Below are 18,814 nucleotides of genomic sequence, written 5' to 3'. Positions count from 1 at the left end.
TTCTCTACTCTAGGACCCCCCCCCCAATTTACTACTTCCATATCCCATCTTATGAAACGGGGTGTCTGGTTGATCTGGCCTCAGTGGGCAGCCCAGGGAAGGATGCTGCCCACAGGCCTGCCTTGACTGCCCGGATGTAAGGGAACGATCTAATTTCCAGCACACTAAGAGGTTCCCGTGGCTGGGAGGTAGCCGGGCCTGGGATTTCAGATCCTAAGACCTTCACACTTAGGGCAGATCTCCTCTCTGCCTGGACCTTGACTGCCTGCAAGTCACACAACATGCGCCACCGCAGGGCCCACATTCCAGCCAAATGTGTAGGAGGCCCCTTGAGGGTGCTGAATTGTCTAGACTTGGTTCAAGTCTCTTTCCTAGACGTGTCGCCTTAAGGCACCACTTCACCTCTCGGAGGCATGTGTCTTATCTATAAAAGCTCACATCTACCTTGTATCTGTGCTCTGCAGATCAAATGAGATGTGGCTGGGGAAGCAGCCTGCAGCACCCAGGTCTCCACAAACACGAGGACTCCGTGCCAGGGTTTTGTTGGTATTATACACATGTTTGTAGTCGTGCATGAACGTGTCTGGGTGTGTGTGTGTGTGTGTGTGTGTGTGTGTGTGTGTGTGTGTCCCCTCTAGGGACTCTGCCAGTTATCGTTGCCAGTGATAGTTTGCTGGAAATGGGGCTTGGCCTGAGTGTTTGTATTGGTTATCTGTGGCTGCATAACAAGTTACCCCAAAACTTAGAGCTTTAAACAACAAACATTCATTATCTCACCCCTTTTCAAGAGTCAGAAATCCAGGAGCAGCTTAACTGGATGGTTCTGGTTCAGGGTCTCCCCTGAGACTGTCGTCAAGCTGTCACTGAGAGACGTCACTATCTGGAAGCTCAACTGAGATTGGAGAAGACTCCCGCAGGGACAATCTGCTCCTCAGCTTGCTCACCAGGTTGTTGGCAGGTCCCAGTTCCTCACTAGATGTCAGGTGTGAGGTGAACCTCTTCACGGGCACGTTCACGGCCTGCTCCTGACAGCAGCTAACTTCTCCAAGACGATGATCTAAGAGAGGAACAGATGGGAAGACAGGCAGGCAGACAGACAGACGGACACCAAGATGGCAACTGCAGGATTTTTTTACCACCTAATCTTAGAAATGACATCCTGTCCCTTCTCCCGTTCTGCTGGTCTCACAGACTGACCTTGTACCATGTGAGAGGAAGCTACCCAGGGGTGGGTGGGACCCCTGGGGACCATCATGAAGGCTGGCTCCCACAGCTCCTCTGCAAGTTCCTTGCTCAGCACTCCGTCCCTTCCTGCCCAGGACTTAGTCTCCCCTTTAGGGTCTCTTGTGTGACTGCAGCCAAGTCATGGGCCCAGTGACAGCTCTGCCTCTTGGTTCTGCCTCCTCGTCGTCTCTGGGAAAGGTGGCGTGTGTTTGCAGCTGGGTCGTTTCTCCACGGGCTTCCTGCTGTTTTAATCAGCTTCTTCACTGTGACCAAAAGACCTGACCAGACACTGAGAGGAGGAAAAGTTCATTTTGGCTTGTGGCTTCACGGGTCTCAGTCCATCCATGGCCGACTTCACAGCTCTGGGCCCAAGGTGAGGCAGGACATCCTGGAGGAAGGGTGTGGTGGAGGAAAACAGCTCAGGACATGGCACCAGAAAGCAGAGAGAGGGCTCCGTTCACCAGGGACAATATATAAACCCCAAAGGCACACCCCCAGCGACCTGCCTCCTTCAACCACCCTACCTGCCTCCTCCAACCACCCTACCTGCCTACGGTTACGGCCCCATCAATCTACATGGGTGGAGTGACCCACGGATCACATTAAAGCTCTTGGAGTCTAATCATCTCACCTGAACATTCTTGCATGTCTCATGCATGAGTTTTAGGGGACACCTCCTATCTAAACCGTGACACTGCCAATATAATTTGGGGCCTCCAACAGCTTCTTTTTATTTTGTGGTCTCTGTTCCTTCCAGCCCAAGTTGATATCATTCTTTGGAAAACTTTATAGGTCTTTTGTAAATCCTCTTGGATTCTAGGTCACTAATTAAACCCCACCCTCAAGTCTTTTTAAGACTGTCCGTTTCCTGCCTTGGGCCAGGGACAATCCATACCCTTGGCGTCTTAGAAGCTCTGCTCTTTGAAAAGATCTGAGAATCACACTGTCACCATCTAGACTCTTTGGTCCGACTGAGTGATACTCTGAGGCAGCGCCTCTAGTCTGGCCAAGATCTTGACAGAGGACTTCACAGTGACACCCTCCGCCTCAGCCCGGGACCCTGCTTTCTTGAGAACTCCTGGATCTGATCTCTCCCCAGAAGTCATTTCCTAATTTTAGCATCATCGACCATCTGGGAAGTCTGGGGAATCTTCAAAATTAGCAAGTTCTGGTTCCTTTTTGGTAACAGTCCTTCTTTTAACTTGTCTCTCTCCTCTCACCAGGTGACACCTTCAACACCAGCTGGAAATCCCCACAGTGAGGTCATGCAAGCCATTAGATAAATTCTCTATTTTTCATCTCACTACCAGAGGCAGAGTTGCTAAACTTCCTGCTGCTGCATAGCAAGAATTCCCCCTTCCCCTTGTTCCCGGTCACCTCTTCCTCACTTCCCCGAAAGCCCTCACCAGTAGTGACCTCAGAATCTGTGTCTCTCTCTCTCTCCTTGTAGCACTTGAGGTTTTTACTAACACTCACCTTGAAATTATTCTGCTTCCTGCCCACTGCCCAAGCCCAAAGCCACTCCCATGTTTGATCTGTGCTATGGCAATACCCGACTTGCAGGCACCAAAAGCTGTATCGGTTATCTCGTGCTGTGTAACAAAGAAGCCCCAAATGAGCAGTTTAAATAACAGATATTATCTCACCCAGTTTCTGAGGTTCAGAAACCCAGAAGGGATGTAGCTGGGTTGCTCTGGTTCTAACACTGTAGTCAAGCTGTTGGCCAAGACTGGAGTCGTCTGAAGGGTTGGTTCAGATGGAACCGAAAGGTCCGCATTCAAGCTCACTGACGTGGTTGCTGACAGGCCTTGCTCCTTGGTGACGGTGGGATTGTAATTGGGCCTCTCTGTAGGGCGCTCATAACAGAGTAGGGAGTGGGAGGGGGGACGGGAGAGTGGAAACTGCCGGGTCTCTGTAACCTAGTCTCAAAACCAACCTGCCCTTCCTTCTCCCACATTGTGTTAGTCACACAGCCTGACCCTTTACAGGACAGGAAGGGTCTAAGCAAGGATATAGATGCCAGGGAACTTGACCACAGGTGGTCACCTTTATCTGCTGAGCGTCCCTTCCTGTTTAACTGGTTTTTTTCCCCTTTCCACCTTTAGTATTCTAGGAAAATCTACCAGTAGCTTTGAAAGGTTCAAGTTTTCAGGTTTATCCTCTCTTCTGGTTCAACTTCCAATCTTGCCAAGAAGGCCCTCCGTACCCTGTTCTGTGCTCCCTCCTCCCTGCCCCCAGCCACTCTGCCGTGAAGGTGAGGTGGAATGTTTCCTTCCTGGGGAGGATCCGGGGACCAGAGGGTGCTGCTGCCGGAGCTGTGGGACATACCTGCCCCCCGGGTCCCAGGGTGCTTCCAGGAAGAGGGAACCCTCCAAGGGCACACGCTCACATGCACAGTTTTCCCTCAACTCTACGACCTCAGCGACGACAAAGGTTGGGCTTTCCTGGGAAGCATAGTGAAATGCCGGAATCTTCCAGAACTTGGTGGGGAAGGCTTCCTTGGGTAGGTGGGAAAATATACTGATATTAATAACACAAATAAAGAACTCCTGCCCGGCCTTTCTCAGAACTCCACAATCACCCTGGGATGTGGGCGGAAGGAGAGCCAGTGTCCCCACTGTAAAAGTGACGTGACTGAGACCCAGAAAGGCTAGGTGACTTACCCAAGTCTTCGCAGAGTCGAGGCTGGTTCTGGACACCTGGGTGTCCAGGTTCCTTTCCACTGGGTTCTGGAACGCTGGCCTGTGCATGGGGACACTCCCTTCTCCTCACCCGGCCAAAAAAATTGGTCTGGAGCTGTCTTCCTGCCCAGGGAGGTAGTCCTGTGAGGATAGAAACCTGGATGTCACAGGTTCTGTTTGAAGACGGGGAGAGGCTCCTCAGGACTAGAAATGGTCTGGGGGTGTGACGATAGACTGTGAGCTCCGACACAGCCGGACAGTGGCAACGGACAGACAAGGGCTCCCTCTCATCTGCCCTTTCTGATCTGTCCAAAGGCCCTTCCTCTCCACTTTGAGGGCATCCGTGGGACAAGTGCTTCAGGAGACTTTGTCCCCAAGTGAAGTCATTGGGATGAAGTGATAATAATCCCTTTTACTCTAGTGGTTCTGCCCTATGCAAATGCCATAGCTCTTTGTAATGATTTAAGTTTATCAAAATTTAAATCTCAGTCATACTGGCCATGTGTGACTAATGGCCACTTCAGTGGACAGGGCAGAGAGAGAATATTGTCCATATCACAGAAAGTTCTGTTCAATGGCCCCGCCTTGCAGACACCTTCCTGGGGCCCCGGAGAGCCAGCCATAGGGCAGCTGAGAGAAGAGTGGAGGAGGACAGATTAGAAGGTTCTGGAGGCCAGCAAGGAAGAGGGGACACTAGAAGGAGAAAGCATGCCCACGGGGCAGGGGGTAGCGCCTGTGGGGCTCAGGCAACGTTGGCTCCCCTCAAGCTGGAGCTGCTGTGTGACAGTGCTATCCTGCTGGGGATCCAGAGCGCCTACTGTGGTGTCCTTGCTCAGGAGCTCCAAGCCCACTCTGCAGCTCACCAGGACCCCATGAGCTGGGCAGCCTTCCCCAGACCTGGTGGGGACATCACCCAGAGAGCCGAGTGCCGAGATCTATGCATGGGTGATGCGCACAAGTCCTGTGGAATGGCAAAGGTGCCGGGAGTCTATGGGGAACGCACAGCCCTTTGTCACTGCAGCGGGACTCCACGAACCCTTCATTCGTGGAGAACTCAATCCAAGCTCCTCTCCAGCTGTGTCTTCCTGGTGTCCACCCAGCTCAGCCCGGGGACCTGGTATGGGTTTGGTTTGTTTTTGGTAAGTGAAGGGGTGTGTGGATGGATGGAGTTTCTTAAAACAAAATCATATTTGGAAACTAACTACGTAAGCCAAAAAAAGAACACTTCCTTAGTTTTACTCAGGTTGGGACCAGAAACCCGGCTGTCTCTACCAGTTCCCACCTGTTCCCACCTGTCATGACAGTCGTCATTGAAGCCACCCTTTGCAGAGCACCTCGAGTGCTGGGCAGCCCACCTGGGTCCGGGGTCAGCCCACTTTGTAGAAGACCAGAGAGTAAATGTTTTAGGCTTTGTGGGCCACGGGGTCGCTGTCGCAGGGACTCTGCTTGGCCACTGTGGCATAAAAGTAGTCTCAAGAATACGGAAATGAGTGACTGTGTCCCATAAAACTTTATTTGCTAAAACAAGTGGTGGCTGGATCTTGCCCACAGGCTGCCACTATCCAGTCCCCGATCTGGATGATTACGAGCCCTCTGTCACCCTGGAGATGCAGTTTCTGCCCCACCTTAGAGTTGAGGAGACAAGGTACAGGGTGACCTCTCCTTCCTGTGTACTCTGAGGCAGGCCCAGGCCTGTCTGCCTAGAGCGCCTGTCCCCTGGGGCTGGGTTTGGATGTGGAGGCCACCAGGGGAGATCTAAAGATCCAGGGTTCCTGGGAGTAGCCGGTGGCTCCTAAGGGACAGCAACTGAACTTGGGAGGCTGCAGGAGAGAGCAGTCCCATCTCCCAGCTCCCCTGAGGTTGTGAAGGCGCACCTGAGCAAGAGAGGGGAGGGGCCGGCAGGGCCACACAGGCAGGAGGCAGAACTCGCCTGGACCCTGCCCCATGGGACTCTCCCGAGCCTGCCACCAGGCCACCTGTGCCTCCAACGTCCCCTGGAGAAGTGTGCTCTAAAGCCACCCTTCAGCTGGGGCTCTCAAGTCCCCAGCCCAGAGCTAAGGTCACAGCCCGAAGCTCCTTCAGGCACGAGAGGGACCTTGCTCACGGCAGCCCCGGCCTCCCCAGGGCTGCTGGACATAAGCTTCTCGTGGGCCAACCTCCACAGCTCCCCAGCTGTGCTGGAGGGTCAGGGCAGCCCCGCCCCCAGCTTGGGGCTCCATCTTGCACATGGGTAGGAAAGGGCCAGCTCGGGGTCTCCTCATCCACACCCCAGCAGAGGTCACAGGCACCCCCTTACATGGGAAGATGAGGAGGAGCAAGGAGGGAGGACAAGGGGCCCCGGGGACTGTGCCCTGCACTTCCCATCAGTGCCACCTGCCTGTTCAGACGAAACTGCACCTTCCCTGTGGTCCCTTCCAAACTGTAGCCACCCCAGGGACAGTGGGGTTGTCCCCGGACACACCTCTGTGGCTGACTCTAGGGAAGTTTGTGTGTTACCGATAAGGGAGGGGGTGAAGGGGGCAGAGAGGCAAAGCGGAGCTCTGTGGGGACAGGCAGGACAGAAGGGAGGTGAAAACCCAGTGTGGGCCCCTGGCATGGCGCCTGCACCCCACCTGCCTGTTGGGGAGCTGCAGCCTCCCTGTGTGTTAACCCAGAGCCGACCTCCGCCCAGGTGCCTGAAGAGGACTCAACGCCTCATTGCCAGCCGCTGCTCCTCGGGGAAGCCGTTGGCTGTGGGGCTAGGAGGGGGCCTTTCAGGGCAATGGCAGATGCCCAGGCCCCAGAGAGCCTCTGTCCCTGGAGAGGAGTAAGGGGACACACTGTCTGGTCCCCTAATGGGACCCTCAGTGAGCTGACTGGCCTCAGTGAGTTGATCCTGGTGGTGTTCAGCAGGTGTGCAGGGGCCAGGCAGGCACATTCCGCCCCGAGCGCCTTGGATCCTGAAGATGAAGGAAGGTCTCACAGATCTGCCGGATTTTCCCTTGGTCAGAGCAGAGCTGGCCGCACTGTGGAAGAAGATTGCCTGGTCTCTTCCAGGCTCTGCCTGGCCCAGCAGGCCCCCAGACTGTCGCGGAGTGCTGGCTTCTAACTGCCCCTGGCGATCGGAACCAACTGCAGCCCTTCTCTGAGTCCCCCAGGCTGGGTCTCAGCCAGGATAATGGCCTCACGACCCACCCTGAGAGTCCTCTGTGCATTGAGCAGGTCTCCAGTCTCATGGAAGTGGATGGCCATCTGAAGTCAAAGAAAAGTCCCCAGGGGAGCCATGTGGCAAAGCCACTAAGTATGGGGGGTCCTTCTACTTTGAAGGCCTCCCCTGTGAGCCCAGGGTCTGGGCCAAGAAGGGAGCGGCCAGCAGGGACAAGGCCAGGCTGACTGGAAGAGAGGACTCAGGGCCCCTCCTGTACCCCCAGAGACAGAGAGTGGGGAGACCCTCCGGGGCTGCACCTCCCGACCATGACCGCCCACCAGAAATAGGCCAGGGCCCCCCCCAGCGTGGTGTGTACAGAGGATGTCCAACCACGTTAAAATTATTTGAATCCCAGGATGCACTGGGGTGCGCCTGCAGCCTGTTTGTCACCAGCGCAGCATTCTGGGGGAGAGAGGAAAACTGGCTTTCAGAGGCTGACGCACTTTGCCGTGTTGGCCTCGTCCCACAGTGATCCCCAAGGAGCGGGGAGCCATGCCCTTCACCGGCCCCGTGCAGACGGGTGAGCGGGGGATGGAGAAGGTGGCTGTGTGATATCAGTAAGTGCTTCTCGCAGGCCTGGGCCTGGGCCAGGTATTTGAGGAGCCGACAGTCTTGTCAGAGAGAGGAAATGAAGATGTCTTGAAAAATCCACACTTAACAATAGTGTTGTGTGTTTGCTGGTGTGTACGTGCGTGTGTGTGTGTGTGTGTGTGCTTATTATGTGTTATAGGCAAGTTAGTGTGTGCATGGTTGCCACGAGTTTGTGTACACAGGTGTGTGTGCATTATTGTGTGTCTGTGTATGTCTCCATGCATGTGTGGGCAGTGTATGTGTATGTGCACAACTGTGTGTGTGTGCGTGTGCGTGCGTGCGTGTGTTGTAGTATAATAAATGCCACAAGGCCCTGGACTTCAGAGAAAGGGTTTAGCGTGACCAAGCCTTCCTAGGCTTGGTCTGCCCCTTCCACAGGCTGGGCAGGGGGCAGGGGAAGAGGATTTCTGGTCATAGAATGGGCACAGGCAAAGCTCCAGAGGGGGCACCTGCAGGCCTTCTGTTCAGGAACCGTGGGCAGGCCTGCCTGACTTGGGAGGACACCCCGAGGAGCTGTGGAGTGAGAAGAGGCAGGGAGGTGAGTCTCTGCAGGGTGCGTGAAAAGCCAGCAGAGAGCTGGAGCTGGTTCCCCAGGCTGCGTCTGTCTGTTGACACCTGGCATTTGGACACACGGGCACGTGAAGGATGCTTGTCACTAGAGGGACAGCAAGGGCCAAGGCTGGAAGGCCTATGGCATTAGGGTGGGGGGGCAGGCAGTTCCTATTGGGGTTGAGAGAAAAGAGACCAGAAGCTGCAAGTGGATAGTGGGAGGAAGTCGGAGGTTGGGAGGTGAGGCCAGGGAACCTGGACGGATTCTCTGTGTCCACTGTCCGCGGGCTCGAATTCTTGTCGTGGGTCTCAGGCCCAGTGCTTACCTGTCATGCTGAAGTCTGCAGAATGCTTGATAATGATGAAGTTTTCCTAATCAACATAGATCACGATCAGAGTCGGAGACATCCGGGGACTGAGGTCTGGTGGGGAGGGTAGGTCCTGCCCGGGAGTTCTGGCCCCTCGATACAGGGCGGAGCTGGTAAACACTCCACAAATGTTTGTGGAGGGAAGAACAGGAGAGGGCCGGGCTGGTTGTGATCCCGGATGTCGTGGGAAGTGGAAGAGTTGGAAAGGGCACACCAGGGTGGTCTGGTGGTTGGGATGGCCTCGTTCCTGGGAATGGTTGCCACGAAGCATTTTCCCTGGCTTCTCCACGGCAGCCACTGTCCCTTCCCGGAGTGTTATAAAAACCTGCAATTACCGGGCCGCCTCTGGGTGGGAGCATCCAGACTCCTCTTCTTTCTTTCTTCCAAGATACACTGAGTCAAGTCCAGGTCAGGGCCGAAAGGGGGCCTCTCTCCCACACTCTCTGCGGAGCTGTGGTTGAGGAGTTTGGGGATGAGGAAGGTGAAGGGAGCTGGACGGATGCCCGTGCCCCTCCAGGGTTAGAAGGCAGCCATCCTCCTGCGCTCGGCATGCTCTGGGGCCACTCAGCAGATACCACACTGTCCCTGGGGCTTGGGGCCCCCTTTTCCCTCCAGCGCTACCAAGCGGAAGCCCACGCTGTGGATGGAGGCTTGGGAGAGGCCTGGGAGCAGGAATGTGTGATGCGCAGCTAATGGAGAGCTCCGCCCAGCCTGCCGCTCCAGGATGGCTCCGTCTTGCTCTTTCCTGTTCTTCCAGTGATTTTCCTTTGGGGCATATTTATTTCCTGGCTTCTCGCCTTAGCCTGTGTGAGTTGTGGGGGGCATGGGGAGAAAAGGAAAAACTTATAGAAGGGTGGCTCCAGATCTGAAATTTTCACAGTGGAAGGAACAATAAAATCAACCTTGTGGGTCAGGAACTTTCTGGACCCACTGCACCGTGGCCGGTGAGCCCCGCCCTCCCAGATGGCCCTCCTGGAGGAGTTGACATTGGTTCATCCTCAGGCAGCAATACTGTAAGGAATGTCCTGTTGGGACAGGCCAGGCCTCAAGGCTTGGCCTCCCCATCCCCAGGGGAGCATATATTCACTCCTCTGCCATCTGACCATTCGCCCCCGGACACTTGCTACACCACAGACGACCGAATGGCATTTGTTCAACTTGCTGTTCCCTGCTAACCCTGCTTTGCATGCCCAGTGCCCTTTTCCCAGGGTCCACCACGTGGCTCTGTGTCACCAGCAGACCTAGGCACTACCTGATGCTCTTTTCTTCCTTCCCAAGAAGTTGGCTCCCTCTGTAGCTTGGCCAGGTATAGGTTGGGGTCACTTTCTGCACACGGTCCTCTTATTGACCATGGTGACCACTTCAAGGCTCATGGAGATTCTTTTGTCCAGACTCCTCCCTTTGTAGCAGCTGGGCTCCCCAGAGTCAGTCATCTCCTTTGCAGAGCTAGATTATGACCTGGGTCTCCAGCTCCGCCCCTGAGAGTTCTCCGAGCATTTGACAAGGCCCCGGCCTGTCTGTCAGCAAAAAACAAGAAGATTTTTGCATTCAGAACAGGAAGAAACCACAAAATGACTCAGTCTCCTATAAGCTTCTGCACAGTGTTCCAGGGACTGTTTGCCCCTTGCTCAGATGCCCTGGAGACACCCTTGGCTCCGCCCCTTCTCTCCCCCACATCCAGGTTCCCGTCAGTCCCACCTTCGGAACATCAGCAGCCCCTGCCTCTTCCCACCTCTTCTCCTGCCCTCTGGACCAAGGCACCTTGGGCTCTCCTGGAGACAGTTCCTATAAGCTCATTGGTTTCTGATTCTGCCTTTTTAAATGTCACTGTTTTGTCCAGAACCCTCCGGTCGTCCCCTGTTTCATATGGAATAATAGACAAAGTCCTTCCAGATGATATTGGCTTCATCACTTCTGACCTCATTATGCACCCTCCCCACCTCCCCTGCGCTCTAGCATGCTGGCCTTCTTGGGGATCTTGACCCGTCACAGCATCTTGACCCTGATCTGACCTCCAGGCCTTTGCTTTGAGGGGGCATTGCAGGGACTTGCTATCCCCTCGCCCTGGATTGCTCCTCTCTCCCCTCCCCCAGGTTGTTGCCCAGCGCTGCTTTCTCAGTGAGCCCCGTCCTAACCACTTACCTGAAAGTACAGCCGGCCTGGGGGTGGGAGGGGCGCCACCGTGCACCAGCACCCTCCCCCTCCTCCCTGGCTTCCTAGCCCACAGAACCGACCACGCTCTGGCATCCGACTTGCTGCATCTGCTGTCTTTATCATTGCCTCTCCCCACTAAGCGGCCAGCTCCGCAGGGCCCGAGTGTTTGTCAGACGGTTCCCCATCTGGACCAGTGCCTGCACCCAGTGAGTGGATGGATGCTCGGTCAGCATTTGCTCACTGAATGAATGATGGACTTGGGAGTGGCCAGCCCTGCCCAAAGGAACTTCCTTTACTTTCTCAGAGCCCTTCAGCTCTGCAGTTGGGGTCCAGCCCACTGGCAGGACTACCTCCCTCTCCAGGGTCTCCCTACAGCAGCCCAGACATAAATTGGCTAGACAACGCAGAAAGTTCCAGCATCGGAGTCCAGATTTGAAGCAAGTCCACTCTGTCCACTCTGGATGGTAGGTCACCTGTCACTAAGGCTTCTTCTACTTTTTGGGATCCATGAAATTCTGAGCGTCATCATGGTAGTATTAATTGTTCCTTGTACCCACCCCCAGCACCTGTAAAGTAGACGTGATTCTTCCTGGATTCCTCCACCCAGGGCAGGGGGAAGTGTGGGTAGAGTGAGGGTGGGCCCCAGCTACCTCCTGCTGGGGTCTGCCAGGCCTGCCCACTGCGTTGAATAAGGTCCTAGAGAGCAGGAGTGTTGGAAGGACCCTGCCAACATCAGCCCATGTCAGGTACAGTTCTATCCCCGCTTTATGGATCAGGGAACGGAGGCAGGGAGAGGTCACAGAACTTGCCGTGATCACACAGGAGGCAGAGGCACAGCCAGGGCCTGAAGCCCAGCTCCGCATGTCTGCCCCCAGGGAGGACAGCCTCGGCCAGATGGAGGTCCTGCCCTTCCACCTCCATCGACTCCCAGACCGGGCCCAACCTGGCGCTCTCCCTGCCCCCACCTGCCGGGCCATCCACCGGGTCTCCACCAGCCAGCCTGTTCCCCCTCTGACCACGTCTGGCCCTTCCCTGCTGGACCTTCCTTCCTCCCTCCCAGAACCCACCCTGGTGCTAGGCTCAGCCTGGTCTTAGCAGGCTCCGCCCCTCACGTCACACTGGTTCTTCCTCGGTTTATCACAACCCCTGTCTGCTGGGGTGGCCACCATCCGTCAGAACATCCCTGGCTCCTCTGGTCCACGCCCTTGGCCTGCCTTGACTGTCACCCTCCCCTGGTCTCTTCATGTCCCGAGAGAGGGCAGAAGTGTGAGCTTTCAGAGAAGCAGCCACTGCTTCCTGACCTGTCCCAGGGTCAGCTTGGTGGAAATCAGGAACAGTCAAAACCCAAGCGTTAAAAAACTACCGGCAGGCTACGTACAGGGGGACACACCTGTAATCCCAGTGACTCAGGAGGCTGAGGCCGGAGGATTGCAAGTGCAAAGCCAGCCTCAGCAGTTTAGTGAGGCTCTGAGCCACTTAGCAAGACCCCATCTTAAAATAAAAAATAAAAAGGATTGCACTCCTTAGGACCAAAACAAAGTTTTGGTTGTAGAGATGTCCCTGTGCTGTGTCTGTAACACTTCCCTAGCCACCACCCCTCCTCCAGGTGCAGGAATACGGCATCGTGGTGAAGAGCATGGGCTCCCCCAGCTTCCTGCTTCCTGGCTGGGTGGCTTGGGCCAAGTTACTTAACCTCTCTGTATGAGTTTCATCAACTATAAAATGAGGATAATGATGTGGCCATCTACCTCGTAGAGTTATAAAGAGGATTGGATCCGTTTGTGTTCTTCGGACAGGGCCTGGGACACAGTACCTCACAGGTATCATTGTCCTGTGACACCTCACAGGTGTCATTTCTTGTTGTTATCATCATCATGACAAAGGGAACCGGGGCCCAGGCGGTGTCTCTGTGAGCCCAGCACACACAGCCGGGACCACAGGGTGGACTGGAGCCGGCGGCCTGTCTCTCCCGGCAGTGTCCCTGTTCCTTGGCCCCTCTCCCTCTGGTGCCGTTGCTGCCTCTGTGGGGATCTGAAGGACCACCGGCCACACGGGCTGAGGGAGAGGTGGACCCTCTGTGCCAGCCCCAGCCTCCCTCATCAGCCTCCCCTCCTGACCAGTCCCCAGTGAGAGGCCTGCCTTGACCTCCCAGCAGAGGAGGCTCCCCGTCGGCTGTCCTCGCCTCACCCCCCTGTTCCCTCAGGACCGCTCGGCACAGCGGGGACACGCTGCTCTTTCCGAGGAACACAGCCAGTGAGGGCTGCTGGGACCCGGGACCCCCAGGCCTGACTCCCAGGCTCTGAAGTGCCCTCCTTGTTCCCGGGGCTCAGGTCCCACAGCAGGGACCCAGGCACCCACCTCCAGCGGAGCCAGGTCCTGACTGAGGCGAGCAGGCAGCAAGCCCAAGGGCGCAGTGGGGTCCCTGCCTTCAGAAGGAGTGGGGACACAGCCCCAGCCTGGGGACACCCGCTGTCAGCAGCAGGAAAAGGTGCTGGGGACCCCTGGGCGCTCCCGTGGGCGGGGTGACCCGGGCAGTTCCAGGAGCTGATGCTCAAGTCCTGAGACTCCCCACGGGGCTCTCCCCAGAATCCAGACCCTGGGAATGTCCCCGAGCAGCAGACCTGAGGTCACCTGGAGGAGGCAGAGGCTGCCACAGGACCCCTGGGGACGGCAGGGGAGACCCCTTCTGGGCTCATGCCGCCCAGTTTACACACAGGGAGTGAGAGCACCCAGCCTGGGCTCTGATTTTGTGACAGCTGTGTCCCCCGGTGGAGGGAGCTGCTCCCCAGTCCCTGCTGTGATTCAGGCACCTCCAAGGGACAGCTCATTCAGCCCTCGGAACCTTCAACTGTCTTTATCATGGTTATTCCCCCATGTCACTCATGGGGAAACTGAGGCATGGACCATTAAAAGCCCGGGAGGGGAGGGCAGGCATGGAGGAAGTGGTTTGAACCAGGCCCAGCTGGCTCCAGAGGCCTGCCCTCACCCCGTGCCAAGCGGGGGCTGAACCCTGTCCAAGGCGCCCAGAGAGCAGCAGGACCTGACAGAGCCCACCAGGGACTCGGCCCCTGGGCCAGCGGATCGCTCCGCAGCCCTCCCAGCACTCGGGTGGTTTACACCATTAGGTAGTTTTGAATTATTTCCATTCTTGGTCGAATATTTAATTTTTACCCATAATGGACAGTTGGTTAAAGGCAGGAAGCATTAAAGATCACCGATATTAAAAGGCTGTTTCGTGAGGAACATGTAAGTGGTAATAATCCTGCACATTGGCCTCAGGGAGTCCTCCCGGGACCCGAGAGGCCCATCCATCTGGCCGCTGCTCTCAGACAGCGCCTGCGGCCTGCAGAGCTCTCCTGGCTCTGGAGAGAAGGCAGGGTACCTGCCTGAGCCCAACAGCATCAAGGCCCTCCCTTCCGCCCGCAGGGTGCTATCTGGGTAGAAGTGATTACCAGCACCTCCTAAAACTCTGAGTCTCATCATTTAGAAACAAAGCAAGACTACTTCAAAACAAACCTGTGGATTTTTAGTAAAAAAAAACACAACATGAAATTCAAGAATTTCCAACAGTGGACCACCGGTCCTGTTTTTGCTTTGATTCTTCCTTTGCCTTATATAGACAAGCCTTTAGCCTACCGTTTAGTGGGTATCTGGTGCCAAAGCCACAGGGTAATGGTGATATGTCATTTTGAAATTTCTTTGTAGACAATCCTGCTTCTGCCTTCATAGCTCATAACAAGGAACAAAGGAGAATGTATCACCAGGTAGATGGGGAAGTTTCCATTTTGCCTCTGTTCCTGAGGAGTATTAAGGATTGTATTAATATGAACCTTATCATCCACTTCTAGTAACATCAATCTAAATACTGTTTTGGACATGAAATAACTTCTTCGTCATATGCATTTTTTTGATTCCTGAGGGTGTTTGTGAGGCAATATATTATTACTGAGAGACGAGTTCTCAAGTTCAGAAGACCCGAGCATGGCTCCGTTTCCACAAGGGTAAAAACAAGAATAACAAAAACCCATCCCTTAGGCAGGCACGGCGGTGCAGGCCCGTAATCCCAGTGTCTGGGAAGGCTGAGACAGGAGGATCGCGAGTTCAAAGCCAGCCTCAGCAACTTAGCGAGGCCCTAAGCAACTTAGCAAGACCCTGTCGCTAAATAAAATATAAAAAGGGCTGTGGAGGATGTGGCTCCATGGTAAAGTGCCCCTGGGTTCAATCCCCAGTAACAAAAAAAAATTTAAAAAAAGAGAAAGGGTTGAGGATGTGGCTCAAGCCGTAACGCGCTGGCCTGGCTTGGGTCGATTGAACCCTGTGGGTCGCTGGGTTCAATCCTCAGCACCACATAAAATAAAATAAAGATGTTGTATCCACCGAAAACTAAAAAATAAATATTAAAAAAATTCTCTCTCTCTCTCTCTCTCTCTCTCTCTCTCTCTCTCTCTCTTTCCTCTCTTTCTCTCTCTTTAAAAAAGAGAGAGAGAGAGAGAGAGAGAGAAAGTGACTGCTTATTGTCATTGAATGTCATAATCCCAGCGATTTGAAAGGCTGAGGTGGGAGGATCACAAGTTCAAGGCTAGTCTCTGCAATTCAGTGAGACCCTCATCGACTTAGCTGTCTCAAAATAAAAATAAAATAATCAAAATGTCTGGGGCTGTAGCTCAGTGGTAAAGTGCCCCTGGGTTCAGTTCCCATTTCCAGAACATAACATACATTTTCATAACCATAACATAATGACTATCCACAGCCTTACCTGTGTTTTCTCCAGTTATCTTAGATCATGAGGCACATTTATCCGGCACGTCTCTTCAGTATCGTGTGTGTGTGTGTGTGTGTGTGTGTGTGTGTGTGTTGTTGGGGATGGAACCCAGCGCCTCGCACGTACCAGCCAGGCACTCGAGCACTGGACCACATCTCCAGCCTTTTTGAGTTTTATTTTGCCAACTCCACTTCACACGCTGCCCAGTCTAACCTCAAACTCAGGCTCCTCCTCCCTCGGTCTTGGAGTAGCTGGGATCACAGGTGTGTGCCACTGACACCTGGCTCCTTAGTCTTTTGACCTGGGGTGGCTCTGGTGTCTGTACTTCAGGACAGTGACTTTGTTTTTGAGAATGATTAGGGTTTTTGTAGAAGGGCCCTTGGGATGCATGGCCCTGCCATGTCCTTGTGATTAGACACAGGTTGTCTGCACTTTAGGGGGACACGTCCTCGGCGTATCACGTCAGGGGGTACACACTGTCCTTCAACCCCGTGACTGGTGAGGCCAACCCTATTGGCCTGGGTACCGTGGAGTCTGAGTCCCTCTGCTCTAGAATTTCCCTGTGTGACTAGGAAACACCTCCGAGAGGTCATTTGGAACGGGCCAGTATTCTGTTTCTCCTCAAACCCTCGCCCTGCGGCCTCTATTGATTTGTGCCTGAAACAATGATTATCATCACAGTTGCCAGATGACTTTTTAATTCCATTATTCCTCCCAAATTTCCTAGTTGGCTTTCTACCTCAGGGAGAGTTGTAAGGATTGATTTGAAATTCACCCCTGCAAGCCTCAGGGCCCCTGCACAAAGCAGGCAGAGTGTGACAACCAGAGCTGGGGGGCAGAGGAGCACTCTGAAGGCCTGGCTCCCCCGGATCTCGGGAGAGACCCTCCGAGGGCCAGAATCCCCATTCCCAGTGCAGTCGGGAACGAGCAGCAGATAAACTGTGCCTGAGGAGGAAGTCCAGACCCCACTGGCCACCAGTGCCGAGCCTTTGACGTCCCCTGTCCTTGCCTAGCTGTCTTCCCATGCGGTGGGTCACTGTTGGCTGGTAAACCTGGGGAACCCCAGGCAGGCTGGCCGGGGGAGCAGACGTGCACAGGGCCAGGCAGGCTTGGGTGACCTGAGTGCTCACACCCAGAGACACTGCTGCCCGAGCTCTGGGGTCCCAGGGTCATGGCTCATTTCACACCCAGGAAACCCGTAATTCAGGAAGGCTGGGAGAAAGGAAATCGGCCTGTGCAGAAGGCCTGTCCCAAATGGCCTTCATCCAGGGCAGCCCGGCCAGTCAGCGGGCAACCTGGAGGAAGCCATCCTGCCCTCTAGGCCCAGGACCGGCCCAGCCGGGGGCGGGGGTCTGAGCTCCTCCCAGCAGTGTGGAGTTCTTTTAGGCAGCAGTGAGACATTCTTCTTGGAAGAATGCAGAGGGGTCAGACGCTGAGATACACCGGCCCCAGAGGCCAAGATCGGGGTCAGACCCGGGCCCTGGCCGCGCTCCCACTCAACCTCTCAGAGGGTGCAAGGTTCTCACAGGGTGTTGAGAGAATTGAGTGGGAACCCTGTGTCCCCAACAGGTAGGAACCACTCAGTACGCCCCTTAAACCCAGGTACATTGATCCCCTTATCCATGGAGGACGAGTTCCAAGAGCCCCCTCAGCCCCAGTGGGTGCCTAAAACTGCAGCTGGCTCCGAGTCCCGAGTACACTGTTGTTGTTGTTGTTTCTATAACAAGGTTCAATTTATGAATTAGGCACAGGAAGAGATTAAGAATAATAGCTAATAATGAAATAGAACCACTGTACAACAGGCTCTGATGTGACTTGTGAGTATGGTCTCTCACTCTCAAATACCTCTTGCGCCCTTCTCACCCTTGCGCTGATGTGAGATGCCGCAAGGCCCACGCGCCAGGATGAAGTGAGGCGAGTGACCAGGCACTCACCAGCTGCTGTGCACCCAGCTTCTGCAGTTTGAGGTACAACAGCAAAAGTTTCGTCTTCCTTCCTCACAACTTCACAGACTTGTTCTTACTGTAGATCTTAACAATCTTGTCGTATAGCTTTTTCTTTCCTTATTAATTCCAGAATTTTGTACCTTTTCACTGAAAGAAAGGACTTTACATTTTCCCTTTGGAAAGCCAAATTGCCAGCATCACTATTCTTGCATTTTGGGACTGTTACTAAGTAAACTTGAACACAAGTACTGCAATATCTTGACACGCAATCTGATGACCAAACAGCCATTAGGGAACTAACGGGTGGGTAGTGTATACAGTATGGATACCCTGAATAAAGGGTGAGTCACATTCCAAGCGTAATGGAAGAGGGTAGGTATCACTGTGTTGTGGTACCGCTCCCGCTGGAGACCCCCTGGCAGCCACTGAGATCCAGGAGGACTTCTTGGATGAGGTAGTTATCACAGAATGGGCAGGTCATCACGATAGCCCGCTGGGCCTGTGGCTGCAAGCTCACGACAGTCCCAGGCAGCCTCCACCGCCATGGGCACCCCTGCCCGTGAGAAGTCCCCTCATTGGTGACTCCAGCCGTCCTGTGCCTTCCCTCCACTGGCCACTTCCCCTCACACAGAGGCTCTGCAGCTGGGCTCACTTGGGATTCAAAATGGCTCTTGGGGTCTCCTCTGCATCCCCCGTCCTTGCCCCAGCTTCTCCTGACTGTAGGCTGCTCTGCTGTGTGGAGATGGTGACATTAAAATAGGCAGTGGGGAGGTGGGGTCCTGGCAGATCAACTGAAGTCAGTCACTCACAGAGTGAACCAAGGCCAGCTGTGGTGGATGCTGGTGGCCAGACTTTGGCCTAAAGAAAGTCAAATCCTTTAAAACTCAGAACCCCATAAGATGTGTTTTTCAATTTTCTCAATTTTATACATAAAGAAGCTAATGACCAGAGAGGTTAGGGAACTCTGCTAAAGTTGCACAGCAGAGTGCAGTGTGTCAGGACTTGAACCCTAAGGGTCTGGCTCCAAAGTCCATTCTTTGAACGACTAGAGAGTTCTGGGAATGCCCAGGCCTGCCAGCAGGCTGCAGTGAGGGTCCACAGGCTGGACCTAGGAGGCTGCAGGGCCTGTCTGGGCCAAGCGGAAGGGCGAGGGCCTTCCCCTGGAACCACGCCACCAGGTTCACGTGGAGCCTGACAGCTCCCAAGGGCAGCCGCGTGCTCTTCCCATGACATCACGCTGCCTCAGAACTTTGAGGCCGCGGATTCTTGGAATGCCTGATTCACCCTGGAACAAAAATAATACTTCGTATTCATAATGTGCCTTTGTTCCCCAAAGGCTTCACTCTCGGCTC

At 54.6% G+C, this 18,814-nt stretch overlaps 1 protein-coding gene and 1 long non-coding RNA gene across 10 annotated transcripts in view; one reads left to right on the top strand and one right to left on the bottom strand.

Moving 5' to 3' along the window:
• The window catches only part of Ctif (cap binding complex dependent translation initiation factor), a 265,733-nt gene that overhangs the window by 141,088 nt on the left and 105,831 nt on the right, over nucleotides 1-18,814 (top strand). The window lies entirely within an intron of this gene.
• On the bottom strand, nucleotides 38-4,322 carry LOC144369792 (uncharacterized). 2 transcript variants are annotated; one of them, XR_013429569.1, is made up of 4 exons: nucleotides 3,888-4,322; nucleotides 2,871-3,722; nucleotides 1,198-1,612; nucleotides 38-1,057 (listed from the first exon to the last, which is right to left on the bottom strand). It is a non-coding gene; the product is annotated as an uncharacterized LOC144369792 (long non-coding RNA). The 2 variants fall into 2 exon arrangements; XR_013429568.1 differs by lacking the exon at nucleotides 38-1,057 and having other exon boundaries at nucleotides 1,116-1,612.

This window comes from Ictidomys tridecemlineatus, chromosome 13, assembly GCF_052094955.1.
Source record: "Ictidomys tridecemlineatus isolate mIctTri1 chromosome 13, mIctTri1.hap1, whole genome shotgun sequence".
In the NCBI taxonomy this organism is placed as follows: domain Eukaryota; kingdom Metazoa; phylum Chordata; class Mammalia; order Rodentia; family Sciuridae; genus Ictidomys; species Ictidomys tridecemlineatus.
This window is presented reverse-complemented; position numbering and strand designations above follow the sequence as displayed.